This window comes from Chinchilla lanigera, unplaced genomic scaffold, assembly GCF_000276665.1.
Source record: "Chinchilla lanigera isolate Chin_1 unplaced genomic scaffold, ChiLan1.0 scaffold00060, whole genome shotgun sequence".
Classification (NCBI taxonomy): Eukaryota; Metazoa; Chordata; class Mammalia; order Rodentia; family Chinchillidae; genus Chinchilla; species Chinchilla lanigera.
The window spans coordinates 9,142,859-9,152,836 of NW_004955461.1; the positions used below are offsets into that span (position 1 = coordinate 9,142,859).

Below are 9,978 nucleotides of genomic sequence, written 5' to 3' on the forward strand. Positions count from 1 at the left end.
AAGGTGCGTGCAGTATACGACCACAGACAAGAATATGATTATTCCCTGGAGGAGAAAAATCAAGAACCAAAGGACAGTACCTAAGAAACTTCTACAGTTAAATTTATACCTGAAATTGAATTTTTCAAACAGCATCTGATATATTATAAACATGAAGAATATTTGCTCAGGTCAAGGAGTATCCCCACTGCAGCTGCCTCTCCCCTTCTCCCACCGCCTCTGCCTCTAAGCCACCAGCATCTCTCTATACGGACTAACGTAACTGCCTCCTACCTAGGTCATGTTGACTTTTGACCCCTCTCAACCTAATCAGAGAACTGTCTTAAAAATGGAAATCAGATACAGTGATGTCAACTCCCTGTTCACAAATTTCTAATACGTTGTGTTTGCCGTAAGTCACAGGCCTTATGTTGCTGATTTCATCTACTCTGTCACTTCTATCTCACTATTACACATCTCTCTTGTGCTGTCCCCTGTGAGCCTCTTCTTGGAACAGGTCAGGTTTATCACTACCTAGAAGATTGGTGTTTTGCTGTTCCTTCTCTTTAGATGATGCTCTTCCTCCAGATATTGGAATGGCTGCACCCCTCATTTCATTTAGGTGTCAGCTCAGGTCTTACCTCCTCAAAGATATACATTTGACCTTCCTCCCTAAAATATGTCCTTCTCCATAACTCTCTATTTCCTTGTCCTAGTTTTTATAGCACTCACTAACTGGTTTATCTGTATATTTATTTAGCTACTTGAACCTCATTTGCTAGAATATAAGCTCAAGTGAAGAGATTTTGATAAACCCATTATGTCCTTGTGCCTAGAACAGGGCCTGACACATAAAAGTTGCCTCCACCAATATTTGTGGAATGGATACATAAAGGCATCAATGAATGATCTTTGTAGCAACCATACAAATCTGGTATACCCAACTGGTATACCCAACCAGGTATACCCATATCCAGGTCTGGTATCCCCAACCCATTAAGGAAACTGGTGCTCAGGAATATCCAGCAACTTGTCTAAGCTGTACAGCCAGCTGTTGGTCCTACCTTTCTAGGATTTCCCAAATCTTTGTTCCAATTAAATTACATCTGGCCTACGAGTTAGGAAATTGGGTTTTCCACCTTAGGCATTTGGAAAATTTCTTGTGTGACCTTGGATAAACTGGAACATGCGAGTTGCTAACTTACCATTCAAATAAAAACAGAGTTCTTTAAAATCTTCATTATCCTTACAGCATCATTACTTCAGTGTAATTCACACTTTGAAGTTAATCATTGTTGTAGTATTTGCTTTCTGTCTGGGGACAAAGAATGCACAAAAGAATAATGAAGATACAGAGTGCAAAGACCTCACATTTACCCAGCAAGGTTCACACAGATTTTGTTTCCCCTGGCAGAGTACCAGGGAACGCTGGTGTTTGCTAGGCAGTGCTGCCCTGTCCTTGCTAGGTCTCTCATCTTTGCTATAACACTTGGGTCCTCTAAACTTCAGTCCTTTGTCTGAACATTACGTGAAATAACATACACAAAGCAGAATATCACTGTGAATGTACAGATAACTTAGCTATGATGGTTTTAACCTTTAATGACTGCTGTATGTAGTACCTATACTGGAAATACTGCTTTATTAGGGAAATACAGTAAATATGTGTTCTATGTATTTTTAAATCTGTAAAATTAATAAGATAAATGTATAAGCCTGCACAGATTTATTAGAGGCAATAGGAATTCAAGCTTGAAAGCATCTTGCTGACACAACGAAGCCCTGCCCTCCATGGGCATTCCAAGAGTACTCAAATACATCTGATCTTTTTTTTTTTTTTTTTGGTACCAGGAATCGAACTCAGGACCTTGCGCTTGTCAGGCAGGCACTTGTGCCGCTGAGCTATATCCCCACCTGCACCTTTTTATCTGAGTACCCTTGAAGAAAAAGTACATTACTTTGTATGCATTTAAATAGATAGTAGTGTGCTAGAAATCTGATTCTGCTTTTACTTTTTATCACTGTGCTATGCTGACCACTCTGTGTTCGAAGTTGGATGCTCATCTGCTGCTTCAAATGCTGCATGGTATGACAGGGTCCATTACACGTTTCCTGTCCCTCAGTGATGCCCCTGGAGCTGTAGAGAGCTCCAAGTTCTGCTGTAGGAGAGGCAGCTAGCATGGCCATCCTGGAGACGAGTCAGATGGGATACATGGTCACATGTCAGTCTCACATCCTTTGATGTGGATATGGGTCATGGAGAAATTTCCTCACTGCAGTGCTTAGGAAATCCAAGAGCTAGAGATAGGCAGCAGTGTGATGGAACTGGAATGAGGGCAAACTGTTAAATTCTCAGGGATTTTGTAAGCTGGAGTCTGTATTCCGCCATTACTTAAAATCAAATTATATCAACTTACAATTAAATAATATATATTAAAAACAAATGTAATACATAAATAAAACACACTGCTTTCTAATCATTTAGTTATTAGATTTTACTATTATCTGGCTTCTGGGGACACTGAGATCCATGCATCTGGAGGGTGGGAACAATGAAGGGTGGTGTGTGACTGCTGCCGCCCATCGCTCCCTGGCTCTGTTTTTCAGAGACGTCCTGTTGGTAGCTTGAAGTAGGCCATGGTGGGAATAATTACACCGTGGAAGCCAGCAAGCCCTACACATCACAGCTTTTTGCTAACCCTGAGAGATAATTGTTAAACATTTACCAGTTCACTGGAGACTGGTATTAACTCTCCTTTACAAATGAGAAAACAGCTCAGATAGTTTAAGAACTTGCCAAGAATCTTGTGACTAATGGAAATTGGATTCAGATCCAGGTCTGTCTCAGACCTTGTACTTTACTTTGATAAAAATTAGCAGTGAGTTATAATGTTTAAATTAGAAAATTCTCCATACCTTCCCACCAACATAGATTGTTTTTGTTTTATAAAAAAACTCTACTGGCTGCCAGCAACTGAGTATGGTGTGAAATTAAGAAACAGCCCAGTTTCAGCAACATCTGCTTGACTACTGAGTTGCATTAACTCCTCGTGGGAGAGGTTTGTCCTGAACCCCAGGTGCTGTTGCTTACAGTGCATATGAAAAATAAATGAGCTTAGCTTTCAAGTTAGTGTTGTGAGGTTATGTAAACTAATCATTAAACATGACAGCTAGGATATTTTAGCTACTGTTTAACTCAGAAAGATGTGTTAATAAATAATGCTATTTGCAGACTGGAGGCTGTGACCCTGTCTCTATCTGTGTCACAACCTCTTTGTCTATATAAGTTACTTTCTAAATTTTACTTGAAATGTAGTCACATTTTCTTATTGTCAAAAACCTTTTTTCTCACTCAGTCATTCAATTAGTCACGTAAACATTTACAATGATGATTACAACATGAGACCTGAGAGTCTGGCAAAATTACTCCTAATATGACTTCGTTCCAATATTTTATGCATCAAACGCTGTCTAAAATATGTTAATTAGCTTGACTGTAGTAATCATATCATAATGTATATGCCACTCAAAATATGATGCTGTATATATAAATATATATGATTTTGTCAACTGTGCCCAATAAAAGAAATTGATAAAAATGAACATGAGGTGAACATAACTTTATATAATTTTATCAGTTCCTAATCTCCTAGTCCAGTTAGTGATCATTTGCAAAAATGAACTGAAATGAAGACCTGCCAATATAGAACTATTGGATTTCCTAGGCCAATGTTTTCAAAAAAAGCATTTTTAGTAAGTAAAATTTCAACTTTTTACAAAAGTACAGCAACAGTAAGCAAATGTCTATGTAACTAATACCAAGCATCCACCATCATTAACTTATGGCTAGTCACGATTCATGCATACCCCCACCCATGCCTCCTGCCTGCACAATCCCAGGGCATTTCACTTGTTCAATTTATTGTTGCTAACCTAAGTGGATAATCTACTCATCTCCTCTGATCGACAAGATCATTCATGGTCTACATAATCACTTTATGGTACCTGCCACTATTCATTTTATAAATCAAACCACTTAGTCTTCCAACAATCCCATGAGGTAGAACACTACCATTTTATAGATGGAGGAATGGAAGCCCAGAGGTTACACAAGAGCTGAGGTTCAAACCTAAGCAACCTGGTTTCAGAGGCCAGGCTTTTGTCCACCACACCACAGCCTCCACCCAGGAGTCTATTTATCCAGCTTTATGCTAACTAAATAACTTATGTAAATTATTATGTAAGTTAACTAATAGAATGCCTCTCTGAGTTCCCTATACACATTAATTTCTCCATTTACTCTAATAACCACATAAAGTAGGTTGGTCAGACACCATTAACAAGACTGACAGATAAATAATCCAACGCACAAAAAGATCGTATTTCCTCAGCTGCTCTGGACATAAATGACAATAAAACCCAATCTGGTGACTTCTGAACTTGGGTTCTTTCTTTTGAAAAATAGGATCTTCTTTTCCTCTAGCTGCAAAGGAAGAACAATGGAGTGAGGTGACAAAACAAAAGCTCCTTACTTCAATGTTAGATGGAATAATAGATGTTGACCAACAAAAAAAAATTACATTCACATAGGTGTAGAAAGAAAAGCAGTTTGCAGGTGACAGCACATCAGACTCCACGGGTGGCTGCAGGTGTTCCGAAAGCAGCACTGTTCAGCCCTCTCTGGCCAGGGGACTGTCACCACGTCTGATTTGAGAATGCAGGGGCATATACCCAGAAGGCCATGTACACTGCACCGATTCTCATGCATGTCCTCTCACCGCTGCAAATACACATGGAAGATTCTCTGAAACAGAACCAGGGAGTTCAGGAAGCTCTGTTTTAGTTTTTACTGTGAGTGGTCATATTTATTTGTGTGTTCTAATAATCCCAACCACATTTATGTACTGCTTTAGAGTTTACAAAATGCTTTCATTTCCTTGAAACCTCAGTATAATATTGAGGTCATTCTAGTAAACCTACTTTAATGAGACACTAATGATCAAGGTTCAAAGAGTCAATAATGTGCTTAAGACCTATGATTTTGGAGGAAAAAAATATATAGGAAGAGAGATGAAAAGAGATTGATTTTAAAGAACTGGATCACTTAAGTACATAACTGTGGGGACTGCTCAGTGCAAAAGCCACCAAGAGTTAAGCATAGTGTTGAGTCCAAAATCCACAGGGCAGGCAAGCAGGTTGGAAACTTAGGGATTTCTATTATAATTTAGAGATAGAATTGCCTTGTCTCCAGGAAACATCAGGGTTTTTCTGTGTGTGTGTTTGGTGGTTGGTTTTTGGTTCTTCAGGCTTTAACTGATCAGATGAGTCCTTACCTACTTAGCCGGTAAGTCAACTGATTATAAATGTTAATCACATCTACAAACTACCTTCACAGTGACATCTACAATAGTCTGACTGAACCACTTAGCATTGTAGCCTCACCAAATTAACATGCTAGACATCATGGTAAAAGAGTATGATAATATTCAAATTAAAATTTGAATTTTATTTTTAACCTCAGAGTAATTGTAGTGAACTAGGAAGAGAAGGAAATTTTATCTGATAAGAATTAAAATAGCGAGCAGTGAGTATAAATTGTGATGCTTTTCATGTATTAGCTCATTTAATTTTCACATCAATCTCACAAAGTAAACATTCAAAAGAAGTTGAAATCATAGCTAGTAAGTAAGAGAGCTGAGATTTAGATCCAGCTTCAAAGCTTTGATGTGGAAGAACTGTAGACAGAAAAAGCAAAATCTTAACTAAAGTAGTTGCCAATTCCTGAAGGATGAATTGTTGCTCTCAGGTGCAAAGAGTCTAATGGAATCAACTTGCTTGTCGGGAAACTGAATGGTTCCCTCAAGGGAGTCACAGCAATGGCCCAGCACTGGATTTGCTCAGCACTGCTGCAGGCACTTTGGGATTTTGGCAGTAGCAGCAGCTAGGATTGCCCAAGTGACAGAGAGCCCAGAAGGAGTCATCATTCCTGCCATCAGGGCCTCTCTGCTAAAGATCCCACTGTAACATCACAGGTAGAAGCTGGCTGATACTTACATGAGCCATTCCATCTTCTTGGTTGTTTTGCGCATCTTTGGCAGACTTCGTGTCTAGCAGACAATAATACAAGCTAAAGTATGATGATTCTCTGACGTTGACTCACTCCTGTAAGTTGATCTCTCTGGCTCTTCCTTAAACTTTCTGGTTTCTGCTCTTTCAGTCTTGCCTTGTCCAACTACTCACCACTGTCTAAATGACTACATTTAGCCATATTTAAGCCACTTATCTCTGGATATAAAGTGGGTTGATTGTAAAATAGCCAACCAGAAAGATTTTCCTTGACCACTGTCTTTATATTACAAATAGGCTGCCGTGTGACAAGACAAATACACTGAGCCAACCTCTATTTTTGTGTTCTCTCCTGGATGGTCATGTGGAGGTAGAAGCAGATCTTCAGACAAACACATCTGGTGAGGCTCCTCCATCTGGCAGTCTTTACAGTGTCCTCAGGCAGGGGAGATGGTTCTCTCTGGAAAAGGGGCAGACCCTGCTGTTTCTGGTGTTCATAGGAATCTGGAATTCAAGGCTGTCATGTTTGTCCTTCTGAATAATCTACCCCATGTGTCAAGGTCTAGTGTTTTTTTTTTAATCTGGGTCTTGACACTGATATCAGAGATCTGCTAAGGCTGTATGTGTTCTTTGTAGTTGGACTGCATTAACCCAACTGTACTGAGTTCCCACAGCTGTCCAGAGGGCAGAAGGCAGCACTCCGTGCTTCTGTGGAAACTTGCAGCATTCCTTGGGTTTGACAGTTGGCTAAACAGAGCATGCCCTTTTCTTTTTTTTTTTTTTTTTTTTTTTTTGGGTTTTTCTCCGGTACCGGGAACCGAACTCACGACCTTGCGCTTGCCAGACAGGCGCTTTTTGCCGCTGAGCTAAATCCCCAGCCCCTGCATGCCCTTTTCTTTTCCTCCTACAAGACCAGATTTGAAGTCTGTTTGTTCTAAGTTCCTTAAAATGAATGTTGACCAGATATGTTTCTGTGTCATCACTAACACATAAGCCTCTACCATTCCAATTCAAAGCAGGGAGCATCTTAGTGTTCGTGGTTTCTACATGCCAACAGAGGACACCACCATACCATTCATCCAGCAGTAATGAGGTCCTTATTATGGTCCGGTTGGTCCAGTACCAGAATACATCGGAAAAGTCTTTTCATAGGGCCATTTGTGGCACCAAGTGTCTCAGAGAATGCAACAGGATGGAGAGCAGTGTTTACAAGCAGGGGTTTGTTTTTGAAGATGGTCTTAGGGATAAAGAATAGTGCCTGGGAAAAGAAAAGCAGGGAAAGGAGGACAACTGAATTTATGGGTGGCTTACTGAGCTGATCAGTGCTGAGAGGAATCTCTGCTGGGGACTCTCTGATTGTGTGCTGTATAATTGCAAAATTATTTATAGAAATAATTTGAGGCATAGGACAATTTTTGTTGCTTCTGCTAGACTCCTGGGGTGCTTACAAAATTTGAGATTTTCTATGTCCTTGGCCATCCATTTGATACAAAGCCTACTTAAATACATTGAGGACTGGTTTATTTCTGGTTACCTCTTATTTTTAGGATATTAACTTTTGGGTCTAGAATGGGGGAATTTACAAGGAGAGTACCCACCTTGGCAAGCCTTGAAATTCTGTCCTTTATAGCTCAGAAGGTCAGGAATATGAATGTCTAAGTTTTAGATCCCTCCTTAGCTTGGTAAATACTATCAAGACAAAAGTCTTTGTAAGTGCTGGGCTTATTCTATTTTTGTACCTTTTCTCAGATCTCAGTTAACAACTTCTATCTTATTGGCTTTAGTAATTATTTTCATAGTTGGTCCAGGTTTTTTATAGGAAGACTAATCCAAATAAATGTCTCCCATTATCAAGTTCACAAGAAAGAAAACACCCGCTATTATTATTGCCTCCCAAAGCCTATCTGTGATGGTTAAAATTATGTGGTAGACTAAAGAACTGTTCTCTATACCAAATGTTCTCTATACTGTTCTCTATACCAATAAAGGTATGATAATAACACATCAAAGCACACATGCTCAATATTCAGGGCAATACAACAAATAAATGAGTCAATATTTGAGAAGAAAGAAAGAAGATACTGGATTTCTATTCATCTTGTTACTGCCATCTTCAAAACCATGGTAAAACAGCAAAAGCTGGATCACTGAAAGCATAATGGCTAAAAGTATTTTGCAAGGTAGGGTAGTAACGTTGAGCCCTTGACAACCTTCCACTTCCTTTTTGCTATAGATGGCTCCTACTACATGAGTCCTTTCACTCAGAAACAGAAGTTCCTCTGTCTGCACATTGTTGGACTTAATATGTTGAACCACATTAAGTAGTTTTATTGTACTCATTTTAAAAAATAAGAAAAATGAGACTTAAAGGAGAACACCGGAGCCCAGCAGCTATGATCCAAGTTCACTGTTCTTCCTGTTCCGCCATTTTACTTGCTCTGTTTGGGCAAATCACTTTAAAGACACCCCTCCTCTCCCAGCTCAATTTTCTTGAAGTAAAATGAGACCAGACTGCACAACCTCTACAGTGACCCCTCCTGCTCGACACCTTCCGGAAAGTGGCTGGGCCTGGTGAGCTGATGCACTGGCAGCAGGTACGTAAGGAGTCATGCAGAGGACTATGGGTGGGTGGCTCCCTGTTGGTGGGGAGACTTCTAAGCCTTTTTTCTCTACTGTGCCAAGGACCAGCCTCCTATCACTTGGAATGAATAAAGATGTTCTAACCACCTGCATGTGTTCTCCACGCTCATTTGTGGAATCTTTCAAGATGCAAAGTGCCACCTGCACATTCAGATAATTACCACCAGATATGGAGAGGCCTGTGAGTACCCAATAAATTTCATCCCTTAGAAGAATAAGCTTTTCTCAAGAGAAGAAACAAATGGAGCTGTGGAGAGTAAAATCCTCTCCCGTCCTGAGAGTAAAATCAAAAGTTCTTACTTGAGAATGTAGTGGGAAGAACCTCTAAGGTTAAGGAATTGTAGCTTTAGTTAAAACCCTTTTGTGGCTAATTAACCCTATTCCTTTAGGTAAGTTACAAACCTGACTGGATTTTAATTTCTCCTATGTAAAAGGAGGATGAAAGAAGATGCTGCAAATTCTTTGTGAACTCTTAAATTGCTATTGAAATGTAAATTATCTTCTAATGACAGAGACCCTGCACTAAATAGATTAGTGAAGGGAGGAGGCAGAAACAGCAAGTTTGCTCATCTTCTGCAGAGGGGGAAGAACAAGAGAGCTAGAGAAGACCGCTGCTCTCTGCTTCCTGAAGCACATGTCCCTCTGTTAACAAGCCTTCTAACTACACAGGCTTTGGTAAAGAGTAACCTAGTGGAAAAACAGACTTAAGTCAGCTGCACCCATCTAAACTTGGCTGTACCACATGCTACATGGGTGGAGAAATTACCTTTTTTAAAAAAATTGATGTATGGGGGCTGAGGATTTAGCTCGGCAGCACAGCGGCTACCTGACAAGCGCAAGGTCGTGAATTCGATTCCCGGTACTGAAAAAAAGAAATTGGTGTATGTTTGTGATACATATTCACATTCATTTTGGGAAATTGATATATATCATTTTCCATTCCCTTTCACCCCTTTTTTACTTTTCCTCCTACCCCCTTCATTTTCTCCAAAAAGTCTGCTACACTGTTTCAGAACTACAATCTTTCCCTTATTTATCCTTTATTTTGTATTTCTCATCAGAGAAACCATGTGATATTTAACTTTCTGTGTCTGACTTATTTATCATTTATGATCCAAGACTGTTTATCTATAAGATGTAACTGAGAAGGCTTTCTGAGTACCTCACAAAAATGTGCTTAACAGTGTTTTGGATATGGTAGGTGCTCAATAAATGCCAGCTCTATTTTTTTTCGTTCATATAGAGAAAGTGTTACAATGATGAATTGGCTTTTCTCAAAATTTTTATTGGGAC

The 9,978-nt window shown here is 39.5% G+C and overlaps 1 protein-coding gene across 4 annotated transcripts in view; it reads right to left on the reverse strand.

Moving 5' to 3' along the window:
- The window catches only part of Zfat (zinc finger and AT hook domain containing), a 289,108-nt gene extending 279,659 nt beyond the window's left edge, over positions 1–9,449 (reverse strand). For 3 of the 4 annotated variants that reach the window (XM_013521341.1, XM_013521339.1, XM_013521340.1), the window contains exon 1: positions 1,185–6,829. The gene's annotated coding sequence lies outside the window, so the exon portion shown is untranslated. Of the gene's footprint in view, positions 1–1,184; positions 6,830–7,117 lie in introns of those variants that run through there. The other variant, XM_013521342.1, reaches the window with a different exon arrangement.
- Between the last annotated feature and the right edge of the window lie 529 nt (positions 9,450–9,978).